We start from the raw sequence: 11,666 nt of genomic DNA, 5'->3' as shown, positions 1-11,666 counted from the left end.
CAGGGATTAAGCTGTCTTTGCAAAAAATCGCAAAATCCGAATCTAAACAGAATTTGGCGAATTATTTCAATCGCAATTTGCCAAAAAGCTAATGAATAAAGTCATATCTGCGTGCACAGTTTTTTCGTTTCAACTATCATTAATGTGTTAAGTACATGGATATTGAGTAAAGAATCAATAAGTAAAATTTTACCTGTATGTATATGCGTATGAAAGGTCACCTACTGTAGTGTGGATGTTTAAAGGTACATGCTAGATACTTTTTCAGTTTTACATAGGCTTTACAAAATCATGTAAACCCAACTAAAACATTTGTCAGGTGGAGTGGAGTTGAAATGGAGAAACAAATATCATAGCAACGATGTGGGTAAAGAAAATTATGTTGTTTCTGGCCACTAGGTGGCACTGTTGAGGTAAACCTATACACAAAAATGGTTATGCTATTCACAATGAGCCATAGTAATATGTGTCAAGTTTCTTGTTTTAATCCACAATGCTGGATTATTGGATTTAAACTGACTGTAACAACTGACTACAATAATCTTTAACTTTGTAACCCAATTTTATGGAACAAACCAGACAATGGAAAATAGTATGCCATATTACTATCATATTATTATTATCTAGAAAGTAGTAAATTGACATTATATTTTAAAAATAAACCCTTTCACACTCAACCACTTTTCTCAAACAATAAAGTTTGATTAATTTCAGAAAAATGCCAAATGTTTTGAAATTTTTATGCAAGAAATTCAATTAAAAATAAAGTACATTTTAGGATGAAATTCCTGAGGTTTTTCTCATCTAAGAAAATAAATTGATTACATACTTTTTTGCTGCTCATAAGAAAAACAAGCGATGGTTATCATCTGGTCAATAAAAAAGGAAACCAATTTCATTAAATAATCTCCTGGCAACAAACTTGTTTGAAATTGTATAATTTCCTTTGAAACTCAATGTTGAAAAGTGTAAAGTGTCATTGAAGGGATTGTCCTAGTAAGGTCATCATAAAAAAAAAAAGAAAACAGTATATTAAACAAATATTCAATGATAAGCATTGACTGTTTCAATAGTTAATTCCCAGACAAGGTTTCTGGCAATACTGTTGGCCTCAAGTTAAATATGTGCTAACTGCTAATATTAAACACTTTATTGTATGTATAAAATAATATAGCAACCAAGTTCAAAGTCAATGCCAATTACCACACAACTCAACTTGTCTAATTTAGTTTCTTTTGAGAGATGACACATATTAAATCGTCTTATCACTTGAAGGTCGGGCCAACTTAATCGTTTACGATCTTTGCCAACGGTTGTTAACAAACAAGGTTTGTACCGCGCCATGTATCTTTTCCCAGTGTTTCTATTTTCCTTTCTGGCTCATCTTGAACCTTCATCTGAAGCTCGCCAGATTGATATTGGCAGGAGTGCGAGTAAGCCTGTTGAATGTTACGAGTAAAAGGAAATTGGGTCCGACCGTGAAATTGAGTTTGCGAATCAGTGCGCTAATTAAGTGTTCCTCATGGAAATCAGTAATGATGCGTGAAAACAACTGCAGTGTCAAGTACAACGTCAATTTCCTATACATCTGAAAATGAAACAGGATAGCTGCTGAATGGAACGGCTTGGAGAAGTTTGTCATCTACCATACCCCAAAAATAAGCACTTCTGCTCTTCTCTATCACCATAGTGCTGTAAAATCTTTCCATCAATCTTTTTCTAGTACCACCAGACAGAAATACTCAATTTCATTCAGTGTTCTTTATTATTATAGACGTTAACTTCTTCCTTTTACTACGTATATATCTTAACAAATCTTTCTCTGAGATCTACTTGTTGCTTTTCTCTAGCATTGCCTTAGTAAAACCTTTCCTTTCCTAGATTCTATTTTGGAAATTCTCCTACTAATATTACAAGGCAAAATCAAAATAAATTCTACTTCTCACAAGTGTGAGTTGTCCTTTAACATGGAAATCTTGTTGAGGTTGATACCAGCACATGGCTAGATGTTTCAATATTAAAGAGCAATATAATGACAAATCCTAATTACGCTAATTACAAGACAATGACTAACACCTACTGTAAACTTTAATAGGTTAAATGTGTATATAAACTTGATGCCAAACCTCACACCAATCTTGGCAGCCGATAAAAAACGATGGTCATGTGTGTGGGACTACGACTGACTAAAAAAAGTGGAGATATTGATTCATGCTACATCATCCCATTTTGTGTTCTGGTACTATCCATTCTTCTGCTCTATTTATACCATCTTCTCTGAGAAGTTTGCTTTTGTGAAGATTTGTGCAATAAAAAGTGGTTGTGAATTTTACAGTATATCTAGGCCTATCTTGCCATATTTTCACACACACACACAAAATTGAGTACAACCAACTTTCTGGTTAAAGGTCAGCTATATACTTTTATGGCCAAAAAAATGAACCCTGCGATAACTTACGTAAGCCAAATTCACTTTTTTTTTTGGGTATATATTTGTAAATTTGTACTAAAAAACTCTTTATTGCTAAGAATTATAAGGGTACTCTGTTTTTACATCTTACTTGAACAGGAGTAATTAAACTAGATATTAAATTATATTGTTCGTTGTTCCTCCAAACTTGATGGTAGGTTGTTTTAAGTTGATGCCTAAACCAACAATATACGCAAGTCATTAAAGTCAACAAGGTTATCAAATTTACATGATATTCAGAGCTACAAAATAAAACAATTTTTCAGCTCTTCATTTAGTTTCATCTTGATTTTGGTCCCTCATCAACTCAGTTTGATGATTAGTAAATATCTACCTATAATCCCTCCTCCCTCTCCCAATCCAATAGCAAATTCTACTCAACATCAATTACACTGGGGTTTTTTTCAAACATATTAAACATAATGTTAACATATTATTAGATTATTTCTTTCAAATTAAACGTTTACTTATATTAAAGATTTTTAGTGCAAACCGTTCTACTGGACAATGAAAACATGTTTTTAAAAAAATGATACCATTCACATGATATTTTTATGTATTTGACATAAACCGTTAACATTCCAGCAACCATCAGGGTTGATGGTTGGTATTTGGCCATGGGCTTCCCTCCCTTTCTCATCATCTTTCCTTTCTGCTGTGTAACATGGTGAGGAACTAGTAATTGGGGTCACTGAATCGTACGACGGTTACGATGGTGGTGGTACGACAACTCCAACTCTGCTCGTTGTGAGCGGTAGACGATGCAATGCTGTATATTAACTGTCCGTGGCAGTCTGAACTTTTCGTCATTAAAAACAATAAGTTGTGTGTGTGCATTGTGGCATTTCGTTCTTCAGGCCGTCAGGCATAGTGGGTGCGCTGGCTTTACAAACAGATCAAGATTTCAGAACCTACAATGACCTCACTGTTGTTAAGGAACTTTTCAACAAGCAGATCAAGATTATTCTAAATAATCTTTCTCAAAACAACATTCTCTTTCTATTCAATTATGTTTTAAAAAAGAGGCCTTTATCTGTATTCGTTAATACTGTACCTTTCCTTTTCTTTAAGTTAACTTGCATTTTCTATTTTGGTTTGGTAGTTTCCATTTATCTGCTTTCATCAGTTTTAGGCTATCTTACCATTGTTTTTGATTTACTTTACCATAATTACTTTTGTATTTCATGATTGTAAACAACTTTTGTTATATTTACTGTCTGTACCGGGGCTTCCTTGGAAAGCAGTGCTAGCAGGGATATCCCCTGGTTAAAGAAAGTTTAAATAATAAATAAATAATGAGCACTGACAAAAGATGAATAACGATTAATAAAGCTACTGGCTACAGCATACATTAACTATTAAAATATATCCAATTATTTTTATTATTATTATTATTATTATTATTATTATTATTATTATTATTATTATTATTATTATTATTATTATTATTATTATTATTATTATTATTGCAATACATCAATTAAACCTGAACTAAAAAAACTCATTCTATCAACATAACCTCTGTCTCTTATACACATCTAGATGTGTATAAGAGACAGATCCTTATATTATACAAGAAAAAAAGACATTAATTTAGTCGTAAAATATTGTTAATTTTAAAATTCTCTTGATAATATATTTACCAAATAAAATACATTGCATCAAAATTTGGAGTAGATTGGAATTTGTCTTGAGCCTGGTTTCCATAAAATCGCTACAAGCTATCACATTTCTGCTAAGTCTTGCCCCTTGGATATTGTTGCTAAGGTCCCACAAAACGACAGTGTTAAGCTCTGTCCAGATTCTAAAATGTTGTCTAGAGGGAGCTTTCAAACATGTGGTGGTGGTGTGGTGATTGACGCGACGCCGTGGCGTCGCGTCAATCACCACACCACACCACACCGACAATCACACCACACCACAATCACACCAATCACGCAATCACGCCACACGACACCACACCGACAATCAGCAGACGGCGCGCCGTCTCGGACTGTCGGTGTGGCTGTCTCTTATACACATCTAGATGTGTATTTAGATCCAGCTGTAGGGGGCGTCCCATTTTTCGTATTCCCACCATGCATTTCGGTGGAACACGGTGGAACACTTTTTTTGTGTGGAGAACTCTATCTTGTATTTCTAGTATCTTTGCTAACACCTACTGTAAACTTGAATAGGTTAAATGTGTATATAAACTTGATGCCAAACCTCACGCCAATCTTGGCAGCCGATAAAAAACGATGGTCATGTGTGTGGGACTAAGACTGACTAAAACAAGTGGAGATATTGATTCATGCTACATCATCCCATTTTGTGTTCTGGTACTATTCATTCTTCTGCTCTATTTATACCATCTTCTCTGCGAAGTTTGCTTTTGTGAAGATTTGTGCAATAAAAAGTGGTTGTGAATTTTACAGTATATCTAGGCCTATCTTGCCATATTTTCACACACACACACAAAATTGAGTACAACCAACTTTCTGTTTAAAGGTCAGCTATATACTTTTATGGCCAAAAAAATTAACCCTGCGATAACTTACGTAAGCCAAATTCACTTTTTTTTTGGGTATATATTTGTAAATTTGTACTAAAAAAACTCTTTATTGCTAAGAATTATAAGGGTACTCTGTTTTTACATCTTACTTGAACAGGAGTAATTAAACTAGATATTAAATTATATTGTTCGTTATTCCTCCAAACTTGATGGTAGGTTGTTTTAAGTTGATGCCTAAACCAACAATATACGCAAGTCATTAAAGTCAACACGGTTATTAAATTTACATGATATTCAGAGCTACAAAATAAAACAATTTTTCAGTTCTCCATTTAGTTTCATCTTGATTTTGGTCCCTCATCAACTCAGTTTGATGATTAGTAAATATCTACCTATAACCCCTCCTCCCTCTCCCAATCCAATAGCAAATTCTACTCAACATCAATTACACTGGGGTTTTTTTTAAACATATTAAACATAATGTTAACATATTATTAGATTATTTCTTTCAAATTAAACGTTTACTTATATTAAAGATTTTTAGTGCAAACCGTTCTACTGGACAATGAAAACATGTTTTTAAAAAAAATGATACCATTCACATGATATTTTTATGTATTTGACATACGGTAAACCGTTAACATTCCAGCAACCATCAGGGTTGATGGTTGGTATTTGGCCATGGGCTTCCCTCCCTTTCTCATCAGCTTTCCTTTCTACTGTGTAACATAGTGAGGAACTAGTAATTGGGGTCACTGAATCGTACGACGGTTACGATGGTGGTGGTACGACAACTCCAACTCTGCTCGTTGTGAGCGGTAGACGATGCGATGCTGTATGTTAACTGTCCGTGGCAGTCTGAACTTTTCGTCATTAAAAACAATAAGTTGTGTGTGTGCATTGTGGCATTTCGTTCTTCAGGCCGTCAGGCATAGTGGGTGCCCTTGCTTTACAAACATATCAAGATTTCAGAACCTACAATGACCTCACTGTTGTTAAGGAACTTTTCAACAAGCAGATCAAGATTATTCTAAATAATCTTTCTCAAAACAACATTCTCTTTCTATTCAATTATGTTTTAAAAAAGAGGCCTTTATCTGTATTCGTTAATACTGTACCTTTCCTTTTCTTTAAGTTAACTTGCATTTTCTATTTTGGTTTGGTAGTTTCCATTTATCTGCTTTCATCAGTTTTAGGCTATCTTACCATTGTTTTTGATTTACTTTACCATAATTACTTTTGTATTTCATGATTGTAAACAACTTTTGTTATATTTACTGTCTGTACCGGGGCTTCCTTGGAAAGCAGTGCTAGCAGGGATATCCCCTGGTTAAAGAAAGTTTAAATAATAAATAAATAATGAGCACTGACAAAAGATGAATAACGATTAATAAAGCTACTGGCTACAGCATACATTAACTATTAAAATATATCCAGAGAAAATCATGCCATCAGAATGATATCCATAGACCTAAAATAAATGTATTGCAATGATACAAAGGCTAGATCTGCAAGGATACTTGAAATAGTTTACTTACCCTGGTATCTTCTTCACTTTCTACATCACACTGAAATATGAAAGTAATTAAGTGTTAAGATAATGCTTATTCATTTGATCTTGATATTTTAATTACCTACTAAAAACTTTGTACTTGAATTTTATTGAAGTGAATTGTAGTGCCAATTGTTTACAAAACCAAAACCTTAATTGATCTACTATCTAAAGGCATAGCAACTACCCATAATATCTACATAATATGTAATGTAATACTAAAATGGTGATGCTAGAAGTCATAATATTACCATTATAATATTATATTACTTTTTAATATTGTATAAGAAATTAAAGTCTAGATCAGCTTTAGTCAAATGCAAAGCAGTCTTCTCTAATTTCCTTAATAGACAAACATGTAAATCGCTTGAATTAAAATGTGTTCTTATAATAGGTCTGCTTGTATTTTTAAAGAATGTTACATGAATTATGAATATTAAAAAACCTTCACAACAGAGCCGCATGCCTTCTCAATAGCGTACGGGAGAATAATAGGGAAATTACAGAATGTACTCTCTTCTTCCGGGGTCCCGGGGCAACATCCTGTCGACACAGGTGCAAGTCGACAAATTCTATCTATCGACAACAAGCAACATCATTGCTAACAATTGCCTAAAGACAGATATCATCAGATCCATACGCATGTGAACAATTTTAGTTTAATTTACAAAGAATCCTGAGATTGTAAAGTGCACACTCCTGTAATTATATGTAATGATGACAAATTGTGCACAAAATTCACATATCAAGTTATTGCCTCGTAAAATACGATATAAAGTTATAAGTAAATCAATTAGACTGTTAATGAGTTAGTCTCTCTGGAGGCTAATTTACAAGACAATGCTTTAATAGAATCACAAAAAATACAGCTAGCGGGCATGTTATTCACTTCAATTGTAAAAATCAATAGATTAAGTAAGAATAAACCATCCATGATGAGGTAAAAAAAATGAAAAATGAAATTCTATATTTGAAATACTTTACATATTTAAATGAATGACTTTTACTTTTAAAAAAAAACAAAAAAAAAACAACGTATGACCCTCACCCTTCAACAGATGCATACTGTATATATTACCGCTTATATTGCATTGATTTTTCAAATGCCTGGTAATCAATTTAGGAACATTTTTTGTAGTAAAATGTCTGTAAACTTGCAAAACTTAATTATTTTGATCTGTGTCGCATTGGCAGTTGATAAATTATTATTGTTTTTAAAAAAATAATCAGAAATTTTAATTCATTTTTTGAGGAATTTCCCACAATTTACTAGAAGGTAAACCTTTTGACAAACATTAAGGTAAACCTTTGACAAACATTCAAGCTATTCAGGTTGTCTAGACTTTTTACAATATAAAGTTTTGCCTCCATTTTCATTAGAATACTGTATACTATATGAAAAACCTCAACTAGACAACATTTTAACTAATTTAATTTTCTAAATATATCTAGCCATAAAGTTTTATGTTATTAACGCACAGAACAGATGCCCTTTCACCATTCGATATTAATTGCATTATTAAATATACCTTTATGTAATTATGTTTATCCTTTGTTATGACGGAGTTCATTCTTGATACCGAGACTAATTACTCTGGTTATTGAAGGAAAAGATATTGGAAATGATGCCCCAAGCAACGCTGCATGGGAAGTATACGTGTGGCTTATCTATAGGATGACATGAAACCTTATTGAAATTATTACCATAAATGTTTGGTCAACATTGTAATATTTATTCAGATGTAAATAACAGCCTTAGTTAAGAATGTTATTAATATTATTATTATTATTACCTGAAATCTCCCAAATTCAGGATATTTCTTAGATCAATATAAAAGCCAAGAAGAGATTACCTCAAATACTGGGCCTCCCAACAATATATAGAGAGTTGGAATATGGGTAATCTCATTTTAAGTACAGAAAAACTTGCACTCACATATTAGCCTATATACTAGAAATTGCAAATTGCAAGTGAAGTGCTGCGAAGTACAACTGCATATAAATGTTCTTCGAACAAAATTATTTATGCGAGACACGACCCATTGTCTATATTAGAACACTTCTCATTGGGTAACAAAGTTGTAATTTTTCATTTTTGTCAAAAAGTGTCTATAGTGGTGAATTATGGTTTAGGTTTTTTTAATAAAGTTTCAAAAATGTCTATGTATGTGGAAAATGTAGTTCATTACCAAAGGTTACAATATTTTGTTTTGAAGACTGCATGGTCTAGGAAGTGTACATTTTTTTATGGGCAAGTTTCCAAGGGCGGGTTTTCTAGGGGTGAGTTGAATGCCAAAGAGTGTTGCCGAAGTGCGAGCCAGCGTGTTATTTGAACACAAGTGCAAGACATCACAAGTGGGAGCCAGCGAGCCATGACGTCACGACAATAGATACGAGAAGTTAACGAGTTGTGCGAGGTATCGGCTGAGATTTGTGGAGTACAATTCAAAAAACATATATAGGTCTAATAATGAATTATTGTGACGTTAAATAGACAATGTTAGCTATCAAGGAGCGACGTTGTTTTTCATTGGGACCTTCGTCCTTTCAAGGCTAGGTTAGTCTACAAACGTCGCCTAAAGTAATTGATTTTACCTGGTAGAACGAAAGAAGGAAACTCCGCTTTTCAGTCGTCTTAGGCCCTTGTTTTTTGACAAACAATGACCTTTCAGAGGTCAAATTGCTGTCAAGAATATGAATTGGCTGCTTCGCAGCAATAACCTACAAAACCGAGTAGCCACAAGCCTGACCAAGTCAGAAAGTTCTTGCTGCTAGCCAAAATTCTAGGAATTCCAATTAAATTAGTCAAATTAATAACAAGTTTGCCAGTTCAAACCTTAAAGTCACTGAAAATTATTTTCCTGTCCTATATCTTGTAATGGATTACCTTTTAACTTGTATCAAACACTTTTTGTTAATGTTATTTTTATAAATAATTGGTTTTTTATTCTTTTGCAGGCTGTAAACTTAATAAATTGAATTTAGCTATAGAAGCATTTATGTTGGATTAGGCATATTTTCTAAATTGAAAACTTTACATGATTTTTGTCCTATATTCTCAAATGTTACTATTACATTACCTTTTAACTTAAGTATTAAACTTACTAAGATTTATAGTTTGTTAGTCCTCAGCAAGGTTTTTTCCCGACTGCTGTCCTCACAAGAGGTTTAAGAAACTTCGCTAAAATATGCATTTTATGCAAAGAATGTTACAACCAACATATTTTTGATATAATAAAATCACATAGAATAGAAAGGTTTGAGACTAATGTATTCTCTATGACCTGAAAATAAATTTGTGAATATTCTTATTTTTTTTTATCAATTAGGATAAAGAATTTATTGTCCAAATTGAGATCTCAAACTTAAACCCTCTTATTTTAATTCAGTTGCGCTGTTGAACTATGAGGCAAAAATTGTTATATTTTATTCCCTTGGATTTTCCTATAAATAGCATGATCTATCGTTAAACTAGGCAGTTGCTTATTTTACAGCAATTTTATATATTTATATAACAGCATCCATAAACATTTATGTACAGTATAATATCTTTTTATGATTCTGGTAATACAATAATAATACAGAAAATTAAAACTAGAAAATATTTTTGTCTCCACTCAGCAGGCGCTGTTTTACTTTGCACTAAAAAAAAAAATTTTTTTAAACTACTGTAGCTGTACATCAATGTATTGTAGTAGCAAATATAAGAGAAAAACTAAGATAAAATACAAAATTCAATTTTTTAACTTGAGATCTTTACAGATTATACTAGGCATTACAGTCATTGACTGTTAATCATACTTAGCTAACTCTTTATTGTTTAATGCCAAAATAACATTGTACCCTATCATGCAAGTATATTATTTCAACAATTTGGAACTAAATTGAAACTACAATCTGCATTATATGATAAGGTAGTCCTGGTGCTTTCAACCACCATGTCGGCAATGGAAACTGACAGTGACACAACAGATGTCTAGATTTTATTTTATTTTTTTAAGTTAAATGCCAAAAGGCATGATAATGAGGGTCTAGATTATCCATTGATACAGCAATCTACACTTAATATCTAATACAGAATTTTAAAAATAATTTTTCTAATCTCAATACATTTGTCATGCAATATCTACATATTTATTGTATTTTGTTAAAATATTATTATTTTAGAATTCTGAAGCACTATATATACATCAATGTATAGAATATTTAATTGTAAGTTTTGCCCTCGATCCTACCCAAAGGCAAGGTAATATCAATTCCCAAAGGTGGCCTATATAAAATTGATTTAAGAATATTACTGTAAAAAACTTTGGTTCAACCAACCTAAATATTGATTTACCTTTTTACGTGGGTGTTACAAAATATATTGCCATTACAGTGGAACCAAGGCATTTCATCAGGTGTCCTGATCGTATAAATTATAGCCATCTTAAAGATTATCTTTTGTGCCAATTTACGATCAAATTTTCATTAAAAGGATCTGAGAAGAATGCCGTAACAATAGCAAAATAAACTATTTTTATAGTTATTACAACCGCAGATGTTTGCTTAACAAAGAAATATATTTTATGATATGCATAACACCTGTTTCATGCTATTTCTTTATATAGCTTTTTCAAATTAAATCAAGAATTAACATGGACTAGGATAAGCCTAGAGAGGGCAGCAGATAAGTAGGAGTGATGAACATAAAATAATGAAGGCAGTTGTCAATTTGTAATACTGAAAACAGGAAATCGCCTAAGCACTAGAAGAGACAGCATCTAAAGATCTTCTAAAGTGCTAAGCTGATGAAGAGCTCATGCAGAGGAGACTTATCACGTATTAATTAACTACTTACCACCTTGTCTGTAGTCTTAGAAAGGGCGTCACTGAGATACTTTCTACGACTTATCTCACATATTCAGGCGATTAGCTAATTTAAATCAAATGATAAAATTACATATTTCTTGCTTATTTATATTTATACAAGGTGTCTTCAAATCAGGGTAGAGAAACAGCAAAAAAGTTATAATGCTCAGTTATGTCAAGTTTATGTTTCAGATTTCTGTTGTTTCTGAATGACACTTGGATTATTTTTTTTTTATAAACCAACCCGCTTTCGAAGTACGAAATCAGAAATCACATGGGGATGGATGGGGCCTTAAGTT

General features: G+C 32.5%; 1 long non-coding RNA gene across 1 annotated transcript in view; it reads right to left on the bottom strand.

Annotated features, from left to right (window-relative positions):
• Nucleotides 1-344: 344 nt before the first annotated feature.
• LOC117115732 overlaps nucleotides 345-11,666 on the bottom strand; it is a 37,912-nt gene continuing 26,590 nt past the window's right edge. The window contains exons 4-5 of the long non-coding RNA XR_004446602.1: nucleotides 6,503-6,532; nucleotides 345-1,588 (exon numbers count right to left, since the gene is read on the bottom strand). This is a non-coding gene — a long non-coding RNA (uncharacterized LOC117115732). The remainder of the gene's footprint in view (nucleotides 1,589-6,502; nucleotides 6,533-11,666) is intronic.

This window comes from Anneissia japonica, unplaced genomic scaffold (genome assembly GCF_011630105.1).
Source record: "Anneissia japonica isolate Jap-2015-1 unplaced genomic scaffold, ASM1163010v1 scaffold199_len4679917_cov187, whole genome shotgun sequence".
Classification (NCBI taxonomy): Eukaryota; Metazoa; Echinodermata; class Crinoidea; order Comatulida; family Comatulidae; genus Anneissia; species Anneissia japonica.
The sequence above is the reverse complement of the archived record's forward strand: the minus strand, read 5'-3'. Positions and strand labels throughout refer to the sequence as shown.